Here is a 26836-nt window from a genome sequence, read left to right as displayed (position 1 = left end):
AGAATAAATGACACCTGTTTAACAACCAGGAAGACCCAACTTGCAAATGTTATCTGCTGGCGGTAATTATTAATATAAAATGTTTTAGGAGTCTTAAATATACCACGTTGCTTGATTGCAGCGTCAGGTGACAATTACGGACTTGCTCAGTGCATGAGTTTGTGACTGAGAGCGACAGACGAGAAGACCGCGGGGGCAGAAGCAGGCAGGCCTCTGGTGGAGGATTGCATCACTTTCTCTGCAGGCAAGTCAGAAGATCAAATAGCAGCCCAATCATTGGCTTGATTTTTGTCACTCTATTCACCCTGCACAGTCAGCCTCATCCTGATGTCAGTGCTTCGTCTACTCTGGACACTTTGCACAAAAAAGGAACCAATGTGTTGCTGTTTATTACAGGCTGCACACTGCACATGTACAACTGATTACTTAATCCTGCTACTCTTATTTGTTTTAATCAGATTTATTTTTAGGTGTGGCTTGACTGCCCAGCTGTCAACAGGCATAATGCGATCAACCTAAAATGAGCTTTCAGGAGTACTAGAGGGAGGGGCTTTGGCACTGCCCACATGTTGGTATTAAGGAGTACATATTCTGATTGGACAGAAGCTGTGTGCTTTCACAGAAAAAAGTGAACCCCCTCTAAACAGCTGAGATTATTATTTTGTTTATTTTTTCAGTTGACCTAGCCAGCAGCTGTATGCCTACCTCAGCTTGAGCATTCAGGGGCACACACAACATTTTAATGCTGTTAAAAAAATGTCTTGGATAACTAGATAGTTTATGGTGTTTGTCTTTCTCTGGCAGAAGCAAAGATGGGAGGAGAGAAACCATGAGAAAAGCATTACAGTTCCCTCAACCTCACCTCCCATCATAAACTTTAGAGTTCAGAGTGTAGTTTTGTGTTTGAGAGCGGTGTGGGATGCCCAAGGCTATGCTAATCTACATGGATTTTTAGTTCTGTCTTGAAAGTGTTTATTATGAAATGCTATGATAGATGCACTAGGTCTGACATATTTTTTGTGAAAAGCACATTTTTAAGTCAGTAGGTGTGGGTTCTTATTACTCTATATTAGTGCCTAGAGATAGTTATTTTGTTACATGGAATCTCACAGATTACTGTAGTGAACACGTTTTTGGTGTTGTTTACCTGTGTGACAAATCATGGCTATGGAAGGTTTGCTCCGCGACAATCCTCGGTAGACTCTCTTAGGAGAGATATTAAATTGTCTAGCCAACTCTAATTTTGTATACCTTCCTAATTTTATGACTGTGTGGCAACCCTCGTGCAAAGCTCAAAGCTGTAGGCCTGCGTTGGTTATAGTGACAAGCTATAGACCTGATTGGTGCAAAGGGAAACCAGTGCTATAGGTCTGTTCTGCTTATTATAAAAGCTTATGACAAAGATAGTTGGCCTAGCTTTTTAATTGTGAAAAACCTTTGTTAAAGCCAGTAAGTCTTTAACAATTGGTTTTTACCACAAACAGGCTATAATCAGCTATAATCAGGTATATTGTTACATGTAACCTCACAGATTACCATGAAAGGCATAGGTTTTGACCTTGGCTACCCACGCTGACAAACCCAGGGGGTTTTCGCTGTGATGATTCTTGTTAGGTCCCGTTGAGGGAGATGTAAATTGTTTTCCAAGCTATATTGTTCTGCATTGTTGTAATTTTATAACTTCATACAGGGGTAGCCTTTTTATGCTTACTGGAATATGCTTGTGTTGGGTAAAGTGTAAAGCTAATAGTAAAGGCTCTATCAGTTTATTGGGAATAGTCATGACAGATTTCTTGCGTTTGATCTGTTTATTATGAAACACTATTACAAAGATAGTAGACCTTTGAAAAGCATGTGTTAAAGACAATAGGCTTTTAAGAATGGATTGTTAATACACTGTGCTAAACCTGTAGGCAGGTATTTTGTAACATGAAACTTGATATATTATCGGAGTAAGCAAGGGTTTTAGTGTTGGGTAGCCACCATGAATACGGTAGGCCTGACATATTGATTGTGACAAGCATATGTTAAAGTCAATAGGCAGTTATGGGTGGATTATTATTTCTCTGGACTAAAGCCTACATATAGGTATTTTGGTCCACAAAATGTCACAGATTACCTTTGTGAAGAAGAATTTCGGTGTTGGTTACCACATCTAGCAAATGCTAGGTAGAGAAGATTTGCACTGCAATAATTCTTGCTAGAATCTCTTCTCAGCTTAAAAAATCATTACAAAACACATATATCCGTATATATAAATGTATATCCATATAGATAAATAGAGGGTCTTTGGGTCAGCTCTGGTCTGCCATTGGTCTGTCTGTTATCCACACTCTGTTTTCATCCATTTTTTTTACCAGTGGTTCTTTATTGAGATTTTATAAAACGCATGAATATATGACGATATCCCGCATTCTTTCATCCCGCATACCATCACTCCGCATTTTTTACTACGAAAGTACCATTACTCCGCAAGCCATAATTCCTCAAACTTTTACAACGCATATGACTTTATTACGCATACCATTACAATGCAAATGCATGTGTGGTGAAGTCATATACTTTGTAAAAGTACTTTATTTAAAAAAATATGCATATATTATATATATATATATTTATAAATATATATATATATATATGTACTAGCAGCCCGTCCCGACGTTGTCCGGGTATGAATTGCTGCCGGCCAGTAGTATATTGTTTTGTAGGATTTCGTTTAGATAGCATTTCTTATCTGCGACAGGCCTGTGAAACGCTCCGATTCACAGTGCACTGCTGATGCACTTAAGAGTGCGCGTTCAGTAGTGTGTGAACTTGAGTTTCCCTACTTTATTTTTCCTTGCAAAATTATATAGCGCGAACTCGACAACATGGCATGAGCACAATTTGCATTACAGAAGAACACATTCATTTGTGGTAGGCACGGGGAGACAAAGCGATTTTCCTGGAATCACAAGATGTTGAGCTGATGCCGAGATTCGAACGTAGCTCCCCAGCTCTAAAGTTCGCAATTCTAGAACTTGTGGCAAGAGGTGTGTCTAAAAGTGTATGTCGGTGCTGGCCATCAATGAGAGAGACCTGTGCATTTTTCAAATGGGTGGTGAAAAAATATGAGTATGTTGCTGGAGTGTGGGCCGCCGTGCCACCAATGTACTTACCGGGGGAGGGTAAACACCCATTATTCCGCAACTTTCTTTCCGCATACCATCACTCCGCATACTTTCATTACGAAAGTACCATGACTCCGCAATGCCATTATAACGCATGGCATTACATTTTATATGCTTTTACCACGCATACATTTACAACGAAATTCGTTGTAAATGCATGAATGGTAAAAGCATGTTTTTTAAAAATGTTTTAATAAGGTAAGTATGGGTATAGGGGTATATGTTTTGGGGTACTGAGGTATATGTTTTGGGGTGTTTGGGTATTTTAAGGGTTTAGATATAGTTTTGGGTTATGGGGTACAGGGGTAGTTTTAGGGTTTAGAGATAGGTATGGGTTTTGGGGTACAGGGGTATTTTTAGGGTTCAGGGCTAGGTTTGGGTTTTGGGGTACATGGGTATTTTAGGGTTCAGGGGTAGGTTTGGGTTTTGGGGTACAGGGTTTTTTTAGGGTTCAGGGCTAGGTTTGGATTTTGGAGTACAGGGGTATTTTTAGGGTTCAGGGGTAGGTTTGGGTTGTGGGGTACAGGGGTATTTTAAGGGTTCAGGGCTAGGTTTGGGTTTTGGGGTACAGGGGTATTTTAGGGTTCAGGGATAGGTCTCGGTTTTGGGGTACAGTGGTATTTTTAGGGTTCAGGGATAGGTCTCGGTTTTGGGGTACAGTGATATTTATTTAAGGGTTCAGGGGTAGGTTTGGGTTTTGAGGTACAGGGGTATTTATAGGGTTCAGGGCTAGGTTTGGGTTTTGGGGTACAGGGGTATTTTGAGGGTTTAGGGATAGGTTTGGGTTTCGGGGTACAGGGTATATTTATAGGGTTAAGATGGCTTAGTGTTTGAGGGTGTTGGGTTATTTTAAGAGTACGGGTGGGTTATGATTATGGGGTGCAGGGGTATTTAAAGGGAGCAGGGTGGGATTAGCACATGATATGAGACATGGCATGAAGGGCGGAACGTACCACACGCCCCCAGCGTTTGTCATGCCCCCAGCAAACGCCCACAGCACAACGCAGACACATCCACAAGGGACTGCTTTGCTGGCACGGTTCTTTTACCTTTTAAATGTATATGGTGGGCGTCTGCGTAGCCTATGTCCTTCTGCTGCAACTGCCCTTTCCAACGCTGTATTGGGTGTTGTGATTGGTGCTGTGGTTCCTGAGATTACCCGCCTCAAAGGTTTGGGCTCTCTCTTTATTATATTAGTATGGATATATATATATATATATATATATATATATATATATATATATATATATATATATATATATTGTCAAGCAAAAATAAATACACTGCACTCTTCTCGGATCTGTTTAAAGCGATTTAATCCAGCTCAGAAAAACTTCCTTCACCTACACGTTTCGAACAGTAAATGTTCCTGATCACGGTAGATCAGGAACATTTACTGTTCGAAACGCGTAGGTGAAGGAAGTTTTTCTGAGCTGGATTAAATCGCTTTAAACAGATCCGAGAATAGTGCGGTGTATTTATTTTTTGCTTGACAATAAATCACGAGTCTAGTCCTTGACTCGTCGCCTGCACCAGCTGACCGGTCGCTCCTCCTAAAACAAGAGACGTTTGCTTGTGGATATATATATATAAAGAGACGAGGCCACAGCAGGGGAGCCATTTGGAACCAGCTTTATTGAGGTAACACCAATCCTGGCGAATGCATTTCGGCTTATGTGTGCCTTCTTCAGCGCCTGAGGTGTTAGTGAGGATGCAGGCTCAAATGGTAGGTATAAATACCCCGCCCCATCCAAAGTGCTCAATACTCTCTCCGCCCTCTTCCAGGTGTAGTCTATTAGCCTATGCCTCCCATTGGACGCCCGGTTCACGGCGCCTACAGGTCCCAGAATGCAGTGTTTCATACTGGTAGGCATTGCAGGGGTGGAGAAGGGTATGGGCTGATGTAAAAACCCTCAATGTCAAAGTGTCCCGCAAGTTTCGCTAGTTCCTCTCGTCCCCTTACCGCAGCAACCTTCAAGCTGTAGGGATCATTACAGCGGGGGCAGGGTAGGAAATCCGCCTCGCCCGACGTGCCGTCAATGACTGCAACACCGCTCCATATCCTCCCGGGCTCGAACGTGGGCCCTAGAGATTCCAGTACCCTGGATGCTGCGAAGATTCCGCCGAGGCAGAGACCAATGAGTCTAAGGCCAACTTAATGCTGCGGGGGCCTCGTAGGCGCGGCACTGGTCACCGAGCTAGAAATATCCAAACACCCTCCTCCAAGAAAGAGACGAGGCCACAGCAGGGGAGCCATTTGGAACCAGCTTTATTGAGGTAACACCAATCCTGGCGAATGCATTTCGGCTTATGTGTGCCTTCTTCAGCGCCTGAGGTGTTAGTGAGGATGCAGGCGCAAATGGTAGGTATAAATACCCCGCCCCATCCAAATATATATATGAATTAAGCGCAACAGTTCCAGACCAGATGATTTTTGTCAAGCCAGTGCAGAGAGCCTCAGTAGATTCAAACAACGAGGGTACACAACAAGGGTCTTGGGAGAGGCTTGGAAAAAAGAACAGAGATAGAATAGATCTCATTAAGGATACACCAAAGAATAAAATTGTCACTAACACAAATCTCAGGCTCATCACTAATTTTTCCAACGCTGCTAAAAACCTGAAGAAAAGATTTTTTTCCAATTGGAAAATCCTAAAGTCTGACCCGATCATCGGCAAAGACATACCTGCGCAACCATCCATAACCTTTTGCAAGAAGAGATCAATAAAAGATCTGCTAGTACAGAGCCATCTAGCACTAGTCAGTAGGGGGATCCAAGGTCTGAAAGGCTTCTACCCTTGAGAGAGGTGTTTGATTGGATGTCCAGGTCATCGCTCAAATTGAATGGCTCAAAAACAGAGCTGATGATCTTGGGCCAGTCAAGTTTTGCCCTCTCGCCGAGCAGCTGGCCCAACTGTATGGGCACCCCGCCTGACCCAAAAAAGGAGATCAAGAGCCTGGGGGTCTGGCTGGAGCCGGATTTGTCCTTTAGGACACACGCCAAGAAGACCGCTGGCGTGTGTTATGGAATGCTCCGGTCGGCCCGTAAGGTTCTCCCCCTGTTACCAGAACTCTCCCGGAAGCTGTTAGTCCAAGGTCTAATCATCTCGCGCCTGGACTACAGTAATGCGCTCTTTCTCGGAGCACCGGAGTCAACGTTCAAGATCCTGCAACAAGTGCAGAACGCGGCAGCAAGGTTGCTGCTGAACGTTCCGACCAGGCAGTCAGCCAGGCCCGCTTTAAAAGCACTCCACTGGCTCCCTATCCGAGAGAGAGTTACCTTCAAGGCCCTCTGTATTGCCCATAAGAGCATACAGGGGACAGGACCAGCCATTCTGAAGGATATGATCCGGCCCTACAAGCCTACAAGAGCGCTACGCTCTGACAACAAACACCTCCTTCAGACAAAGAGAGTTAGGAGAGCCCGTTCAGGTGGCAGGAGCTTTTCCATCCACATAGCGCGGGCCTGGAACTCCCTCCCATTCTCACTACGTTCTGAACCAAATCTTCTCAGGTTCCGCAAACATTTGAAAACCTATCTATTTCCAGAATAATTTTAGCTCTTTCTGCTCTGTAATGGCAGCTTGCTCTAGGTCTCTATAAGTGCTGGGATGCCCCTGGGTAACCGTGCGCGGTACAAAATTTGTTAATAATAATAATAATAATAAGTAACAAATGCAAGGCTTGTGCTGACAGTAAGAAAGTTAACAACTATCAGGTACCTGGCAAAAGTGATCCAGTCATGATTAAGAAATTCATGAATTGTCTGACACCGTATGTTGTTTATTGTTTGAGTTGCCCATGTGGCCTCAAATACATAGGCAGCACGAAACATCAAGCCAAGATCCGCATTTTAGAACACCAAAGAGCGATTCAAAACAATGACAGCAGTTACCCGGTGGCCCGCCATTTTCACACATACCACAATAGCAACCGCAAACATCTGAGCTATTTTTGTTTAGATCATGTTGCTGCAGACTCTAGGGGAGAGGATCGAGAAAAACGACTCAGGAGACTAGAGTCTCTCTACATAATTGATCTAGCCACCAAGACTCCTTTGGGTCCGAACATGGGAGAGGAGTTGAAGGTACACCTGTAAATACTGTACAGAATTGTATATATTCACTGATATATTTGTTCACATAAGCCTCACTTTGGGAATTTGAACTCATTAGAATAATAATCTCTATTCACATTGATTAAGAATTCTGTATATATTGTACATATTCAACTGTACATATCACCTTTTTAGTTGGGGTAAGGGAGGGTCTGTTAGATTTAAAAGAGACTGTATTATGTATGATACCTTTGTTGTTTGTTTGTTTTTTGGATAGATCTATGAATTTGCCCATTCAGGGCTTTACTTCACTTTGTGTAAATAGAAGGACAATTATCATCTGCAAACATCCGATTTTCGTACCTAAACGTTGAATTACAATATATTGTTTGTTTTTCATGGCCATCACTATTGATTTATCCAAATTACACATTTCATTGCCTTTGCCGATTTGCTTCTACACATTCCTGTAAGATTTGATTTACCCTTTCACATGTTTGTATTGTATACAGATTTCGGTTTATTTTGTATTTGACAACACACGCCAGTGAAATTGCCTGATTTAAAAATGGCGTCTTTGTGAGACAATTCCCGCGAGAATTAGTGAGTAGCTTTGTGTATATGTATGCAGCGTATCGCCGAAACGCGTCTTTATCCTCGAACTAGTGTGCAATAAAATCCGGCTGGATTTGACCCCAGTGAGTATAAGTCTTTTTTTACACTGAATCTCATATATATATATATTCACTGAAAAAACCATAGGTTTCAAACCAGTTATAGTTAGCTGGAAATTTTATTGACATAAAACCATTGAAATTCCCACGTTATAGTTAGTTGGACTCACTATAACCTGCGCGCCTGCAATGCACTGCTGAGGACGTCACATATTACATCACTCATGACATGGCCAGTGACATCACTCATGACATCACTGATGACACCATCCAGTGAATGTGTGTCTTTCTGAAAAATAATTTTTTTTTATATGTATTTGTAAAGTACGATGGAAGAATAAATGGTTAAATAAGTGTGTAAATGGATGTTTGTTTTTAAAAGAATTGATTGGTTAACTGCCTTATTAAGTGTATCTTAGTGAATACATATATTAGCAAGTAACTTTTATATATTGAAATGTATGTATCAGTGTTTCACTTTGTGTATAAGTGGCTGTATGGGTTGGTGACTGACTCACTGTTTGTATGTGTTTTGAAGACAGCATATGTACAGGACTGTATGGATGTATGAGTGTGTATATGTGTATGTTAGTGAGTAAACGACTGTCTCACTATTGTCTTTTTCAGTAACGACATATGTTTTAATCTAGTATATGTGAGTATTGATTTATAAAAGTGAGTATATGTGAGAGTGAGAGATTATAAGAGTTCCTGTTTAAATTAGTATGTGTTTATATAAGTGATTGTTTAAGAGAGTAAGTATGTGTAAGTATTCTTAGAAGTAAAGTGGTAGTGTATGTATTGCTGTATATGCAAATAAATGAATGTTCATTAATTTTTTGGCATGTGTGAATATGTGTGTGAGTAACTTTTGGATGACTGTCGAAGTGTAACAGGATGTATAGGTGTATCACTACATATAATGAGTGAGTATATGTATGAGTGACTATATAGAACTGTTTGTGAATGAGTGGATGTGTATATAGATGGTGGAATTACTGAATTGTTTGTTGTAACTGGTATGGGTATCTCCACTTTTTTGAAAATGTTAAATACTATTCTTGAATATGTGTTTCAAGGCTTACATTACACTGAAAGGAGGTCTCTCACTCTGTCACAAGGATGGTGTCATCAGTGATGTCATGAGTGATGTCTCTGACCATGTCATGAGTGATGTAATATGTGACATCATCAGCAGGGCATTGCAGGCGCGCAAGTTATAGTGAGTCCAACTAACTATAACGTGGGAATTTCAATGGTTTTATGTCAATAAAATTTCCAGCTAACTATAACTGGTGTGAAACCTATGGTTTTTTTCAGTGAATTTAATAGGTTTTTTAAATGCTAATTCCTAACTATAACTGGTGTGAAACCTATGGTTTTTTCAGTGAATTTCATAGGTTTTTTAAATGCTAATTCCTTTCTATATTGAGCTTCTAACCTATGTTTTTTTTACAATTTGCTGTTTTGTGTAAGTATTAATTTTTTAGGTTTTTTTATATAATTTTTTCCTGGGGCGCTCTGGGTGCGCGCTCCGGTAAGCTCTCGGGTAAGCTCACCGGTAAGCTCTCCGGAAAGCGCACTCAGAGCGCTACTTTCGTTCGTGAAAGAAATATGAATGAAAAGTTAATAATAACGCAAAACATTTTGTACCATACAAATAAAAGCAGTTTTTTTTAATAAGGAAAATGATTATGCATTTCGGTAAAACTATGATGACGTCACTTCGGCGCACAACGTAAGCGCCCCCGGAAGCGCCTACGTTCGCGCCGCGTATGCGCCCCGGAAGCGCCTACATTCGCGCTGCGTGTGCGCCCCCGGAAGCGCCTACGTTCGCGCCGCGTATGCGCCCCGGAAGCGCTCCGGTGCGCGCAGCGTCATTGCGTCAAGTCATGTGACCTTAAAATAACACTTTTCATTGGTTGCTAACAGTTTTTTTTTACAAAGAATGAAATCCCCACCCATTTCCTTCACTTCTTCTTTCACTTTTGTGACTGCAAGACCTGCCTTTTTGCTCCTGGATATTTCTTGGTTTTACCATGGCTGCCAGAGAATCCAGCAGTGATGAAGAACCTGAATTTATCAATGAAGAGCCTCCTCAACGAAAGGTTTAAGAACATTTTATTTGGAAATTTTTTAAAATCCCACCTAACCAAAAAAAGGTGAATGCTCCAAAAGTGGAGTGCAGGATCTGCAAAGAAGTGCTGTCACGGGTTAACCCCTTAAAAAAATACTCATTTGGAAACTACACAATGATCCGACATGTGGAGAGGAAGCACCCCCAGAATTTTGCCCGGGAAAGTGTCAGGGCTCTGGCACAAGAGGTTCCCAGTGATGGGGCCTCTACATCAACCGGAGGAGCAACTTCTTCTGGGAGAGGGAGATCACAAGAGCTGGTTCCGAACATGAAATGAAATGAAATGAATGAAACTTATATAGCGCACGACTTACCCTGGGGCATCTCAGCGCTTGCTTAGGGAACCCGTCCTGGTATTCCCCTGTGAGATAACCCTGGCAGGGTATCCACAAGGTGAAAGCCAGGCATCCCACCGCGAGGGGCTGTTGTGGAGATTAAGCAAGCTATTGCCCAGAGTCGCAGAGTGTGAACCCGTGAGTTGAGAAGGCACCGGAGCGAGAATTAACGAGTCCGTGGAATTTTGAGCCCAAGACCCGCCAAGGCGGGGAATTGAACCCTGGTCCCGGGCCGAACTCAAGCTCCAGGTCTGCCGCCTCTAACCCCTGAGCCACACTTCTCCACATTCAACCTGCTTTTAACCATGGTGCCCTCAGATGCAGATACTGCAATCAACTGCTTACCTTTGGAGAACAAAGTGTACAGCTCATGGTTCGAGCATTAGAAAACCATCGCTGCCCTTCCCACCCCTAATTTTTTTTGTTTTTTTTGCTCCTGTTGAGCAGTTTTCATTCCCTCTTTTTGTTCCGGTTTAGAAAAAAGAAGAAAACAAAAAGTTCTTTTCAGAACTACCTCCAATTCTCATCAAAGAGCTATATTCTTAAAAAAATGAAAAAGAGTAAGTGAAATAGAGTGCATTGATAATGGAAAGGAAAATGAGTAAGAAAGAACAGAAAAGTATGAGAGGAGAAAGGAAGTGAAGTAGGAGGACTGAAAGAAGGTGAGTGTTAGGAAAGAAAGTAAGGAGAAGAAGAGTGAATATGGGGAATGTTGATATTCAAAGAAAATGTTGAAAAGGAACAGGGGTGTGGAAGGATAAGAAAAGATGCATTGCTGGAGTTGAAGGCAGAAGGCCTCATTTATGAAGCCATGCGTCACTTTAACGCCACCAAAGCATCACTTTTTGTGACGCATCAGTCAAATAAAAAATACACCTTATTTATTCATATTTACAAAGTGGCGTATCTAGGTAAATACGTCACTTTGTAAACCACTGCGCCACATTATTCCTACGTCAGGTGTAATGTATGCAAAAGGCACGTATTGACGCAAGAAAGGGTCGTAGAGGTGACACAGTGAATAAACTGGAGGCCTTATTTCTGAAAAGTGACGCATCGCTGCTTGAAAACAGCGATGCGTCACTTTTCTGTGCGCACTCCTTACGACATTCCAGATGTGTCATATTTAATGTATGACGAATCATGTCGCAAGGAGTTACAGATACGTCAGTATTTCTGACGTATCTGTAAACACAAAAGTGACGCATTGCTGAATTGCGTCACAAAAGTGACGCAACTCCAGTAATGCGTCCTTTCACATAGGGAAAGCACCATGTGAAAGGTCTTGCATCAGTCTTACACCTGCTGTGAGGCAGGCACAAGATTTTGACGCACCAGCATCCTAAAAGTGACGCAGTGAAATCTCATAGATTTCACTGCGTCACTATTACGAAGCTTTCTGCGGGGGAACGCCCCCTCTGCATACATTATACCTGACGCAAGTATAATCTGGCGCAGGGTTTTAAAAAGTGACCCATCTACCGAGATGCGTCACTTTTTAAATATAGCGCAACAAGGCGCATTTTTTTACACCGCTGGTGCGATGCGTCACTTTTCTGTGCGCACTCCTCACGACATTCCAAATGTGTTATATTTAATGTATGACAAATCATGTCGCAAGGACTTACAGATACGTCAGTATTTCTGACGTATCTGTAAACACAAAAGTGACGCATTGCTGGAGTGCGTCACAAAAGTGACGCAACTGCAGTAATGCGTCCTTTCACATGGGAAAGCACCATGTGAAAGGTCTTGCGTCAGTCTTACACCTGCTGTGAGGCAGGCGCAAGATTTTGACGCAACAGCATCCTAAAAGTGACGCAGTGAAATCTCATAGATTTCACTGCGTCGCTATTACGAAGCTTTTTGCGGGGGAACGCCCCCTCTGCATACATTATACCTGACACAGGTATAATGTGGCGCAGGCTTTTAAAAAGTGACCCATCTACCTAGATGCGTCACTTTTTAAATATTAAGGTCAGTGGATGCTACAAGGGAATTGATTTCTAGGAAGATAATTGCTAAGTTGGGAGTTGTATTGTATATATCACACATATTTTTACACCGCTGGTGCGATGCGTCACTTTTCTGTGCACACTCCTTACGACATTCCAGATGTGTCATATTTAATGTATGACGAATCATGTCGCAAGGAGTTACAGATACGTCAGTATTTCTGACGTATCTGTAAACACAAAAGTGACGCATTACTGGAGTGCGTCACAAAAGTGACGCAACTCCAGTAATGCGTCCTTTCACATGGGGAAAGCACCATGTGAAAGGTCTTGCGTCAGTCTTACACCTGCTATGAGGCAGGCGCAAGATTTTGACGCAACAGCATCCTAAAAGTGACGCAGTGAAATCTCATAGATGTGCTTGTATCACCACGGACCACAAATCCCATAATTCCAGCTAAATGAAGACACATGCTTGTCTAGGGATTTGCCTGATGGAAAACGTCCATAAAACACGTGACTCACATCGAGAATTGACTGGAAGCAGCCCCTGATGAAGGGGGGGAGCCCCCCAGAAACCCGTCGGGCATGTCATTTTATGCAGTGTGGTCAAGCGTGCTGAGACTTTGCAGCCCGGATGGGAGAGACCTGCAGTGTGCCTCTTATGTCACAGGCATTTTGTATGAATATTTCTACGCGGTGGCCTGACCGCGGAGAGAGCACCATCGCCTGTCGCTCTGCACTGGTGAGCGGCGGGATGAAGCTCAAAGCATCCAAACCTTTTGGCTGTGAAGGAGCGCAGGACTCGTCATTTTATTGCAGCGCGCTGAAGCACAGAAGAAGCCTACTCAAGATATGAATTAAAAGCATCATGCACCCAGCCTCTCGATGTGCTTGTATCACCACGGACCACAAATCCCATAATTCCAGCTAAATGAAGACACATGCTTGTCTAGGGATTTGCCTGATGGAAAACGTCCATAAAACATGTGACTCACATCGACAATTGACTGGAAGCAGCCCCTGATGAAGGGGGGGGAGCCCCCCAGAAACGCGTTGGGCATGTCATTTTATGCAGTGTGGTGAAGCGTGCTGAGACTTTGCAGCCCGAATGGGAGAGACCTGCAGTGTGCCTCTTATGTCACAGGCATTTTGTATGAATATTTCTACGCGGTGGCCTGACCGCGGAGAGAGCACCATCGCCTGTCGCTCTGCACTGGTGAGCGGCGGGATGAAGCTCAAAGCATCCAAACCTTTTGGCTGTGAAGGAGCGCAGGACTCGTCATTTTATTGCAGCGCGCTGAAGCACAGAAGCAGCCTACTCAAGGTATGAATTAAAAGCATCATGCACCCAGCCTCTCGATGTGCTTGTATCACCACGGACCACAAATCCCATAATTCCAGCTAAATGAAGACACATGCTTGTCTAGGGATTTGCCTGATGGAAAACGTCCATAAAACACGTGACTCACATCGAGAATTGACTGGAAGCAGCCCCTGATGAAGGGGGGGGAGCCCCCCAGAAACGCGTCGGGCATGTCATTTTATGCAGTGTGGTGAAGCGTGCTGAGACTTTGCAGCCCGGATGGGAGAGACCTGCAGTGTGCCTCTTATGTCACAGGCATTTTGTATGAATATATATATATATATATATACATATATAAATCCAGCACAACGTAATCGCTTAGGACGCCTGCCACTTCCAATGGCGGGCATCGGACGGGATAGCGAATCCCACTAGATCCAACCTTTCACTTCTCCTTTCAAGAAAAGATTGTCAGGGCCACTTGTAGTTGCAAATGCATGTTTATTCGGAAGGCTTCGCTCGAGGCGTTTCGCAGGTAAGACCCGCTTTCTCACGAGAACGAGACAACTGTTTCCCGTGCAATATATACTTAGTCAACAAGGTATTAACGCCATACCAATGGCAATAAACAACAGACTCGCTGAAAACGCTGTGAGCTAGGTTCACTTAGTAACTGCCTAGTGAAGCACAAATAATATAAGCACAAAATACTTTACAATTAATTAATAGCATCGTGCGGTACCTCTGGACAAAACAAATGTTACATTGTAATTAAATAACATTGTATTTTTTTACGTCGGGTTCCTACCCGTAAGTGTTGGGAGGGAGAGGTGGGGGGGACGGGGGGGGGGGGGGGTGAGCAGACCACCAGACAAATTGAGAGTGTGAAAAAGGCCGCTTTATTGAAACAGGTGCATATTTACACCAATACAACCCTGGCCAACGCCTTACAAAACTAAACCTCACTAATTAATTAATTAACTGCAAACCCCAAACGTCAGGCCCTCCCCTAATACGTCACAACATAATTACAATACAAACCAATACAAAACCTGCATAATCATTTAAGCATCATCCCAACCCAAAAGCATAACATCACATTCCACAATTGCCCACCAAGAACTTACGTTAACCAAAACAGTGTAACCACCCCACGAAACATTTATTTCAACTTCTCCAACCATAGCCCCATTTTAACAAAAACCCAACAACCTTCATGTTCCTGCTGGCAAAAAAACCCCAAAATCCGCACGGCACCTGTTCCAAGCGACAATGTACATCATAAAAACCCATATCCACCTGTTCCGACAAACAACCAAAATAAATAATAAAATAAATATAAAACCCCAAATAGGAAATAAATAAATAAAGGCTAGAAAAAGGGGGGATCGAAAGATAAAGGGAGGGAGGGAGGGAAAATTTTTATTAAGCTAATTGAGCTCCCGGCCACCAGGTCACCTAGCCTAAAATGGTGGCCGGGAGGAGGAGCCAACAGAATTTATAGTTGGGCTCCCTCAGAAGAAATTAGAAGAGCCCAAAACCAGCCCAAAAGAAGCCCAAAGTGAGCCTGCTCTCAAACCCCCCTCACTTGCCCCTCCCAAACAGCCCGGGGGGGGACCTCCCTCCGGTCGGCTGCCCCCCCCCAAAGCCCCTCTTGGGAGGGAGGGGTGGGGGGGGGTGAGCAGACCACCAGACAAATTGAGAGTGTGAAAAAGGCCGCTTTATTGAAACAGGTGCATATTTACAACAATACAACCCTGCCCAACGCCTTACAAAACTAAACCTCACTAATTAATTAATTAACTGCAAACCCCAAACGTCAGGCCCTCCCCTAATACGTCACAGTCCCCGCCCCCACCCTGTACAACATAATTACAATACAAACCAATACAAAACCTGCATAATCATTTAAACATCATCCCAACCCAAAAGCATAACATCACATTCCCCAATTGCCCACCAAGAACTTACGTTAACCAAAACAGTGTAACCACCCCACGAAACATTTATTTCAACTTCTCCAACCATAGCCCCATTTTAACAAAAACCCAACAACCTTCATGTTCCTGCTGGCAAAACCCCCCCAAAATCCGCCACCCAGAAAAGAGGGGGGGCAATTAATCACACCCCCTCTCTTTCTGCCCCCCAAAACCAAACAAGCGACCATTGAAGGGCTAACCAAGAAAATTTTGAATTTTCAAGCACCTGGAAAGGACCTCCCTCAATTCCAAAAGATACAAGTCCATCCCAATTCGAGACAAATGAACTCCATCGCTACGAAAAAACTCCAAAGCATCATAGCGAATGTCCTTATGGGACACCCGTCCAAAACCTAAGTCCCTGCAAAAACGAGAAACCTCCAAATTTAACTTCCTGCGCCCGTTATCCACTGCCTTAGGCTTAATTGCACCCCTCCAGCTTCTACGGGGGACCAATTCGGTCCACAAAACATGGCATCCTGACCACTGTTGTTTTATGAGAGAGAGATCCTTCTTCATAGTCCGTAGAAGGACCACCCCTTTGACCCCACAAAGATCATTTTCACCAAGGTGTAAAAGCAAAACATCCGGACAGATACCTCCTACCAACCATGAATTCAAAGCAGGAATAAGTTCCCTCCAAATCATACCCCCTTTACCCTTCCACACAACATTAAATAAACGGTCATTAAAACCAAGCTTAGGACCAAAATAACTCTTCCGTGCTTGATCTTCCGCGCGCCTTATGAAGGAATGCCCCACAATCCAGATCGTCATAACAGCCGAACGGGGGCCAGCCACTGAACCTGAAAAAAGAAAAGCAGCATCAAATTTTAAGGAGAGACATCAGTCGCAAGCGCAGCACCAGGATCATTCCGCACATAGCGCCGAAAGCAGTCGGAAGACCAGCGCCCTAAAGACATAATATCCTGCTGCGACCAACCCCTATTATAAGCCTCCGTTGCAGCCCCAATCCTGAAAGAATGAGCACCATAACGACGTTCATCCAAAACAAGAAAACGCAGAGCTTTACGCAGCACCATGCGCAGCTGGCATTCAGTCACCCTGGAACCATCCAAATGTTGAAAAACAGAAAACGCAGCAGCCGCCCCTGAACAAGCTCTCAAACGCCTAGCCCATCGCAAAGGGCACGTCTCCGGAGGAGAAGACGCCTCCAACCAAATACCCTTCCCCTTGCTTCTCTGATCAGTTTTCGCGCGAGCCAGCCAAATGTGCAAACCTGTCTCGGAAAAGTGAACATCCCCCTATCCCACCCCAAAACTAACTTTAGATCCCAACAATTCCGACACTCTAAAAGCACCGAAAAACATCCATACCATGAGAGTCGAAAAGAGACAAACCTCAAACTCATCCAAACAAACCGAGGGCAATATTTGCAAAATTCTGGCCAAAGTCTGCCATGACAAAGGTTGCCGAACCAACCGCTCCCTTCCCTGCTCCCTGGACCAACCCTCCATCATGCGCTTACCAACCTCCCCTGCCGAAGGAGAATAGCCCCAAAATAATTTGCCCATGAACGCAATACCAGCCAATTTTCCTGCAATTGTAACACGAGTCAGGCCTTTGTCCATCAAGTGAAGAATAAACTGCACCACATCCTCAGAACGTCTCCAACCGGGCGAGCGACAGCAAGCTCCAGACTCCAAAAACTCCTTCCAGGCTAACTCATATGCCGTCCTAGTAGAAACTGCCAGGGAACCTACCACCAACTGTAAGACCCTGTCTCGCCTACCGTCCACAGATGATCTGGCATGGGGGTCGGCGTCCTGTCCGCCTCCGAGGCTAGCCCATGGAATCTCTCCCACTGTGAACAAGACAAAGCATCCTCAATGTCATTGTCCACACCAGGAATGTGCAAGGCCTTAAAACTGATGTCGTACTTCAAGCACCCCTACACAAAAACCCTCAAGAGCTTCAAAATCTGGGCATCCCTAGCCGACTGTCTATTGATAATGTCCACCACAGCCTTATTATCAATACGAAACAGGACTTTTTTGTGAGCCAGCTCATGACCCCACAGAGCCAAAGCAACAAGCACCGGGAACAGCTCTAGAAATGCAATGCTCCTGCCTCCATCCCTCCACTGAACCGGCCACTGCTCCGCACACCACCTGCCCTGCCAGTAAAGACCAAAACCATCGCTTCCTGCAGCGTCAGAAAAAATTTGGACATCCTAAACCCAATCTTCTTCCCTGTACAGAGGAATGCCATTGAAGGAATGTAAAAATGCTACCCACATCCGCAAATCCTCCTTAACCCCTGCTGATAAGCGAACATGATGGTGAGGTAAATAGTGCCCGGATAGAGCCCTACCCAGACGCCTACAGAAAGTTCTACCTGCCCTGACTACTCTGCAGGCAAAATTAAGGTGGCCCAACAGCACCTGAATCTCTTTGACTGTCACTTTTGACTTGACCAGCATGGACTGTAAGAGTTCCAACATTTTAGCCTTTTTCTCCACAGGTAAACGTGCTTCCATAACATGAGAATCTATCTCAATACCCAAAAAAGACATGGTCGCGCAGGGGCCCATTGTCTTTTCCGGTGCCAAAGGCACACCTAAAAATTCCATTAAAGTCTGAAACGTCCGCAAAGCATTCTGACATGCCGGGGAATTGGGAGCACCCACAAAAAAGAAATCATCCAAGTAATGTGTTACTAACTGGTGACCTGAACAATTAGTGAAAAACCATTGGAGAAAAGTGCTGAAAGTCTCAAATAGTGCACAGGAGATGGAGCAGCCCATTGGTAACGCTTTATCCACATACCATTTTCCATGAAATTGAATCCCCAAAAGGTCCCAATCCCCGGGATGTACTGGTAGCAAACGAAAAGCAGATTTTATATCGCATTTAGCCATTTCCGCATCAGAGCCAGCAGACACCACCAGGGCCATGGCCACATTCACAGATGAATACGATACTGAAGCAGCTTCCTCATCAATGAAGTCATTAACCGAGGAGCCCTCCGGCCATGACAAGTGTTGAATGAGACGAAATTGCCCAGACTCCTTTTTAGGGACCACACCAATGGGGGACACAATGAGATTCTCCAAGGGCCAATCATCAAAAGGACCTGCCATCCTTCCCTCACGCACTTCTTTATCCAATTTGTCTTGCACTACAGCAGGATGTTCATCGGCTGACAAAAGATTTTTAGACCACCGCCGCAACCGCGGCCCTGTATAAGCAAATCGAAAACCTTCCTGAAAACTATCCAGCAGTAACTTACCAGCCTCAGCATTCCCATAACCCCTCAGAGCCACTGCCAGCTGAAAAAGTTTAACCGGAGTACGAGCCTTTGGGCCCAGCTCCTGGAGCGCTTTTCCCCCCTCTGTTAGGCTGAGGCTGCTGTGTCGGACCAGGGGTATTGGTAGGCTGCTGTGACCACTGTCGACCTCCTGTAACTCGAGGCCCCCAACACCTGGCCAATGGATGCGTTCTTCCACATTGGGAACATTCGTGTCTGAACTTACAATATTCCCTTGGGCAGTGACCCCTGTTAAAATCCCAGCAGGTCCCATTGGCAGGTTGCACTGTCGCTGCTGCACCCACCCCACCCCGGTAAAGTAAGGGATAGCCACTAGCTGTAAAAATCGTCTTACCACCAGCCGATGCACCCATAGTGTGTTGCCACAAGTCATTGTCCAACTCCCCCCATTTCGCCTCAGGATCCCAAGCCATCCGTGCTCGGAATTCCTCATCATACTGTGACCAGGCATAACCACTGCCAGTAATCTGCGCCTTCCTGATCACATCCATATACTTAAAAATGGCAACACAGCGCTCAGGGAACTTTTCACAGAACACGCTAGCATAGATCAGAAATGCCGCTGTCCAGTTCTCTATCGTCAAAGGAACCTTTGGGCGCTTAGCCAGCTCGTATTCCTCTTCTTTAGACCCCTCCTTGGAGCGAACCTCCCTATGTAAGAGCTTCAGTAGTTCAACGTACTCCCCCTTCCAAATCCTTTCCTTAGTTGCCAACATCAAATGAGCGCCCAAAGGTTTCGTAACGCCCATGTAAGGTAATTTCTTTATCGTAAGCTCCTTACTATGTGGGGGATCTTTACTTACCTCCATGGGCTCAGTACCAGTGCTAGAATCCACCTTTGAAACCAGACCCCCATCACTTGTACCCACCCCTTGATCTTTTACATAACGACCCTTGTGTAACTTAAGGTCTAGACCCTCAGAAACCGTTTCACCACCTGTCCCCACAGACACCATAGTAGGTTTGGCCCGTGGTACAGAACGCTCACCTGGTTTAAGTAAAGTAACTTGAGCCGGCCGCACTCTCCAGGCCAGATGCTCCACGTCGTCGACCGTCCGAGGAACCCTCACCGAGGGGCCGCTCTCTCGAGTAGGTCTGGGAACTGCAGTTTTGGGACGCACCACCACAGGCGCCTGTAAAACAGTATCAGAAACGTGAAAAGACCCCCCCTCCATGCCCTCAGCACGTAACTCGCCCTCCTCAGGGCTGTCTTCACCATAATCCAACACCACAGATTCCTCCACTCCAGGAGGGGCAACCACCACTGACGTATTTTGAAAACCAACATGGGCCTTACCCGCCTGAACTGAAACATGAGGCGGGGGAGCCAACTGAACCCGTCTGTACTCCCCCAAACGTTGACCAGTTTTGGACACCTTGACCAATGACAAATCACGTTTAGAATGACATGAAGATGTTGGGGCCAGCGAGGACGCGCCTGTCCTGCTTCTGCCAACCCCGCTGAGAACCGGAGAAAAAGACGTCGGGGCCAGCAAGGACGCGCCTGGTCTGCTTCTGCCGACCCCCCTAAAATCCTGAGAAAAGGAAGTTGCGGCCAGCGAGGTCGCGCCTGACCTGCTTCTGCTGACCGTGGCGAAGTCCTGAGCCAAAGACGTTGGGGCCAACGAAGTCGCTCCGGACCTGCTTATGTTGACCGCGCCGGGATCCCTCGCTGGTACGGGGTATGCCGCGCCAGGCTCCACCCTCCCTTCTCCTCGGTGCAACTGGGCCGCACTCCACCCTACCAAGTCTGCCGGTCCACGATTCTCCCCGACCTGTGAAGAAAAAGGCTGGACTGATGTGCCGGGGCCCTTCTTACGAAAACTTCCAAACATATCAAGACCACTAGCTACACAAGACCCAGACTCCTGGAATTGCCCGCGACCAGCCTGCCCAGAAACAGACCCCGTAGGCCGACCGGACAAGACTTGCCGAGGAGGAGACGACTCCACGACTTCACCATCGCTACTCCAATCAGACAGGTCTTGAACGAACCTCAACGCAGGACCCAAAACTTGCCCGCTACGCCCCCCCTGCTGCGTATCCTGCACGGACCTTTCAACCCTCTCAGAAGGTCTACCCCCCACAGGCAAGCCCGGAAACTTCAAAGTGCCTCCAAAGCCACTCAACATGTCCGTACCTTGAGTAGGAGGAACTCTGCCCGCATCCCGAATTCCCTCTGCCCAGGAAGGAAAAACATCCAGACCCTCCCAAGACCTGGCACCTACCTGTTTACTGCCACTCCCCTGCAAAGATCCAAAAACATCACCCCCAAGAACAGGCCCAAAACCTGTCTCACCTGACCCAGAAGTACACGCAGCAGCACCCAACCCGCCAATGTCAGCCTCCAATCCACGTGAAACATCTCTCGCCCTTCTTTCGACCTGCGCCCACTCCCCCTCCCCCACAGAACCACTAAGAACAGAAAAAACCTCACCACGAGTCGAAACAGGAGAAGAAAACAACAGGGGACTAACGGGCGCCAAGTCACCCTCAGAAACTGCCACCGTATCAGGAATGCCATCACCCTCAAACAGAGGCGCATTAGAACCACGAGCTGGCGTAGAAAAACGGACTCCCTCAACACCTTGACGTGAAGGCAAAAATTCGACCTCTCGACTAACACCGTGTGCCCCCAATGCCGACTGGTCAGAAAAATGCCCAACCGTCCCTTCAGCCGGTAACATCAAGGCCTCATGCGCGTGAGGTGCCAAAAAGTCAACCTGCGCATGCGCGCCAACCTCCGGCGCGGTTCCCGCCTGCTCAACGGTTGGGAGAAATGAAGCAGAGGCCGAGCGCTTCCTACCTCCTCGCTTACCGGCCCGCTTACCCCTCGCAGTTGGAACCGAAAGTGAACGCACCGGCGGCCCCACGGGGACAAGAGAAGCAGATGACCCTCCTTCCCCCACCCCCTCCTGACCAGACAAAACCGTCCCTGTTTGCAACGGTACTACAGTATCAGGGGCCGGTCTCCTAGAGCGCGGGCGACCCCTCTCACTTACCGCCTCACGGCGAGACCTCTTCGGGGGACAGACAAGCCGCGACTACCGCGGCCACACAAGCTGAGGCCTGCCGCTGAGGACGCGGCGGCCCAGCCACATCCCCCAAAACCAGGTCCAGACGTCCCGCCTCGCTCAAAAGGCGGATTGCCTCCAGCACACGATAGTCTTCACCCGACATCTCGCAAAAGAACACTAAACTACACTCACAAGGAAAAAATGTTATTAAGCTAATTGAGCTCCCGGCCACCAGGTCACCTAGCCTAAAATGGTGGCTGGGAGGAGGAGCCAACAGAATTTATAGTTGGGCTCCCTCAGAAGAAATTAGAATACCCCAAAACCAGCCCAAAAGAAGCCCAAAGTGAGCCTGCTCTCAAAACCCCCCCCACTTGCCCCTCCCAAACAGCCCGGGGGGGGGGACCTCCCTCCGGTCGGCTGCCCCCCCCCCAAGCCCCCCTGCGCATCAGGCAGAGTAATAAAGCTTTGCAATTTCAACTTTACGCCATGCGATGTGTTAAATGATGGATAGCTCTGGTTGCAAAGGACGAGTATTGAGCCCATATGCAAACTGAAAGTGTCAAAGTATTCAAAATTATTCAAAGTAAAAAGTGCCAAATGTAAATCAAATAGGGGCAGAACTCGTCTGCAAACTTTCAAAGTTAGAAATAACGCCCATGTGGGGTAACCAGGCACTATTGGGACAAATGCTTAAATCCAAAATTAGAAGCCTTAGGATCTGCTACCAACCAGATCCTGGTAGTAAGTTCCCATCATGAAAATATAGCCCCAGTGGGCAAAAATTTCTCATGGTACACCATCACAGGCGGTTGACGGCCATTTCATGTGCCAATACTTAAGTGTTAAATTATGCATGTTGTCAAGCATCTTCACAAGTGTTCTCCACAGTCATGCGACGCAATGTTGTTACACAGGTACATCGTGCACAAATTCCCACCAGCAATAATCACGTAGTTCTGTAAAAAAATAACATAAAGAAATAATCAAATGGTGACTTCCTTGAGGCTGTGATTAAAATATACGACATACAGATTCTCACAAACATAGTTAAAAACAATCATGAATGCGGCAAAAATTAGCACTGGATATACATTCTAGCCTAGATGTACCGCTAAATACTCATGTAGGTTGTGCCCATCTGGTTGTGTGGTTTTGTATTTGATGATTAGTTTGGACTCTAATCTCCTTAATTCTTGGATTCTGTTCCCTCCTCTTTCTCTGGCGGGTACTGTCTCCAGAACACAAAATGATAATAGATATGCGTTGCTTTTATGATGTGCGTCAAAATGCCTTGCTATCGGATATTGCTTATCTCTGTTAGTGATAGCACGCATATGTTCCAGAACCCTTTTCTTGGCTGGATGCTTGGTACTCCCAATGTAATAGAGATCACATGGGCATTTCAGCGCATAGACCGCATGGTCTGTGAGACAGGTGACATGTTTAAGGATCTTAAATTTGTCACTCTCTTTAGACAGTTTAACCTCTTTTTGATTACTACTATTACGGTAGACTTTCATCAGATTTCACTGTTATTTTCTCCAAATATGTATCTTATGCATCTCGCTGTGGTGCTTCACCCTAATGGGTCGGTAGCAGTTGCCAGGTTGCAATCTCAGCAGCAGCCCACTTACCAAGGTCATACAACCAGAATCGAAGGGGCAGCCGGAGATTTCCAGGCCATCTTTATCTGACTTTTCAGTAGAACATACTCCAAGCCTAAACATTTAGTGGCACATTTGTTCTTGCACATGCATGTCATTATTCCCAGTAGGTAGGGCAAGGGATCTACAAAAAAAGTCTAGCCTGTGAATTCAGACAGTAGCGACACTGCCTCCGATCAGAAGCATTGTGAACATTTGAAGACTGCTTCCAGATTGTAGCCACCAGTGCATTATAAACCATAAACTGCCCTTTTTTCAGTTCATAGTTTTCCCCGGGCTCCTGGAAGGTCATCAGGGCGCTATGCATGCTTTAGTCACCCAGAGTGGTGAGGCCTACCTCTATTAACCTTCTGTCGTTATGCTGTTTGGCCACCCTGCAAAAGTCTGGGTGCACCCATATTGGGAGGCTTGATGCGTACAGAAGGAGGTTGCAGTTAAGTTGCACATATGCATGCCAACAACTTTTAGCCATCTGAGCTAGTCATCCCATGGACGGGGATCCACCATACCACGGCTACCCAGCACTCTTGAGATTCTGTTTTTATCCATGGCAATGTACTGCATGGGGTAATGGTTTAGACCACATTAGTGCATGTCCTGTGAATTACAGCATTTTCTCATCATATGTGAACATCCCCATGAAAATGAGTATCCTTCGGTGTCAGGCCACGTTGGGAAGTTCTTTATTTTTCAATGTTCTTCTTCTTTTATAGTCCCCATTTTATTACTTTGCTATTTTAATGTTTTGTACAAGGATGCTACATTGCTTGCCACTCATTTCATCTGCAGTGAGCTGCAGCCCGCGCGCGCACAATTCCTCTAAACCAGGTGACCTTTATGAAATGCTGGTGTCTATAGTGCATCATTGTTTTACCATACCAAGATGGCCAAACATGTTGTTTCTAAATGTGGCAGCCATCCAGGAACTTTGCACAAATGATAGACTATTTACAATACTTCTGCAACATAGACACACAGTTCATTGCTTTGTTTTGTTATTGCAAGCATACGCTTTTATAAATGTATATTCTTTTCATTTATCTTGCATATGTTTTTGATTTTGTGCATTTCATTGTGGGTATGTCAGAGGGTGAATGCACAAATAAGTCAGTGGATAAATGGATGGATGGATGAATGGATGCAAAGATGAGAGATAGAGTGCATGTATGATGACTTACTGTGTACCTAAACCCACCAATGACACAAAAGGCACTTTCTTTCATAAGCCAGATCTATTGAAATTGCCAATACTTGTTTCTTCTTGGGTGGTGAATCAAGATCGGAAAGTAGGCAGCACAATAGTGCCCCATTTCGAAGGAATTCTGCACATACACAGAACTATGCGCAGGAAAACAAGACCTTATTGTATAGGGGTGTACCAACCTACCACATTAGGACCCAAAACTGACTCATTGGTTCTCGTCCAAATATCATGAAGCTTCAAATGATTAGACAACCCAGAACACAACACTCCTGACTCTCTCAGGAATCGCGGGAGCAAGACATACTATTTCGCTCACTCAGTCGTACTTGTCCACAATAAGAATATGCAGAGTCACTGCAATAGTTCAAAATGTTTATTTTAACTATCTTGCTCTACAATACAGTGTACGAGCCACTACCAGCAGCAAAATGCCTAAACTCAGCACAGTTAGCATTTGTACAATTCCATAGAATTCAAAGGGAGAAGTCATTATATAAAGACTGTGGAAAAAAAGGGTATATAAAGGAAGATGTATGGGCTTTGACAGCAGACCCCACACCTTACAGCCTGGATGTAAGGTTTACATTATAGGAACAGTAGAGCTCTTCTCCATGGAACTGCTTTCTCCAAGTGTGTTAAAACAACATGCAACAACGTAATATCAGTACTGCAGCTGTGTGTAGCATGTTATATTTAGGTGCTAGGGACTGATCAGAACAGAATAACAAGGGGCATGGTTTATTGACCTTGCACATTGTGTTCAGACTAAACTCTAGGAAAGGCAGAGAATGCGAAAAGCAGACTCTTCTCATGTGAAAGGCACAAACAGAATAGAGGAAAAACAAAGTAATGTAGTGGCGTGCGCAAAAGCAACCTCATGGCAGCAAAGCTCTTGCTAACTTAGCAATGTCAACAATGTTCCTAAGGGCCATATAACACCCTCCCCTTGGTAAGGTCATAGGACATAGACAAAGGACCAAAGCAGAGTTCAAAAGTCAAGCAGAGTTCAAAGCGTTTGAAAAAAAACAAATTGGAAAAAAATCAAATTAATTCCCCCAAAAAACTAATTTGTTCAATATTGTTATTTAGGGCCTACTGAAAGAGTGCTGTTTCCAGGATAATAAAGTTATCACGAAGGAGGTGGTAAGTCCATCAAGGTGTGTGAACTGATGAATGCAATTCCCTCCAAAAAATCATCCCTATCGTTGGTAGAAAAAAGGAATGCCATCTAATTAAGTGAGTTGAAGGAACAAACATGCCCCTCATAATCAGACGCCTCTAAAAGCATAAGTGGGCAACTTGTGTGATATTCGATGAAAGGACGTGTTGCGTAGCCGCACAGACATCCCATTCAGCCAATACTCCAAGTGCTGCCGCACGCGCCCAACGGCCATCCCCTGAAAAAGCCTGGACATAAGCCTCTAAGGGACCCATCAACTGATTAAAATTTGGGACTGGACACAACGTGTTGGAGAGGCATATATCCACTGCCCAATAGAAAGGGCATCGCCGGCAGTAAAACACTGGTTGCACACAAGTAAAGTAGGCAAAGCGAAAAGTTAATCCATAACTGATGCCAAGCGTTGCTAATGGCAAGCATCCAAAAACTTGTTGAATGCGATCACGGTACAGCTGCAATTGGCCTGGTCTGTGCATTACCATAAGATGAGCAGCAGGAACAGGAGAAGCAGGATTCTAGCACCTAATGCCAATACTAAGGGGAACCCTGCGAAGACGCTGGAAAAAATAGAATGAATAAAAGCCGGTATTACTTCAAATATTGTCTGAAAAGAAGTCACAGGGCCAGATCCCACATGTTTAAAAAAATATGCCGGCCTTTGGTGTCAGACGCATTAAATATTTGGTGTATAAGCTACCCAAAAGGTAGTGAGAGGTTACTGTTCAGAAGGGACTGTATCTCACTAGAAGTCCTAGCCACCTGTAATTTGAAGGTCTCTCGGGCTGAAGTTAGAGCCACCTCCTGTTGGAATAATAGTGCTTTGAGCCTGCTCAACTTGTTGAAATCTGTTTTCAAAGTCAGAATGGA

Source organism: Lissotriton vulgaris, chromosome 1_2 (assembly GCF_964263255.1).
Source record: "Lissotriton vulgaris chromosome 1_2, aLisVul1.2, whole genome shotgun sequence".
In the NCBI taxonomy this organism is placed as follows: domain Eukaryota; kingdom Metazoa; phylum Chordata; class Amphibia; order Caudata; family Salamandridae; genus Lissotriton; species Lissotriton vulgaris.
The sequence above is the reverse complement of the archived record's forward strand: the minus strand, read 5'-3'. Positions refer to the sequence as shown.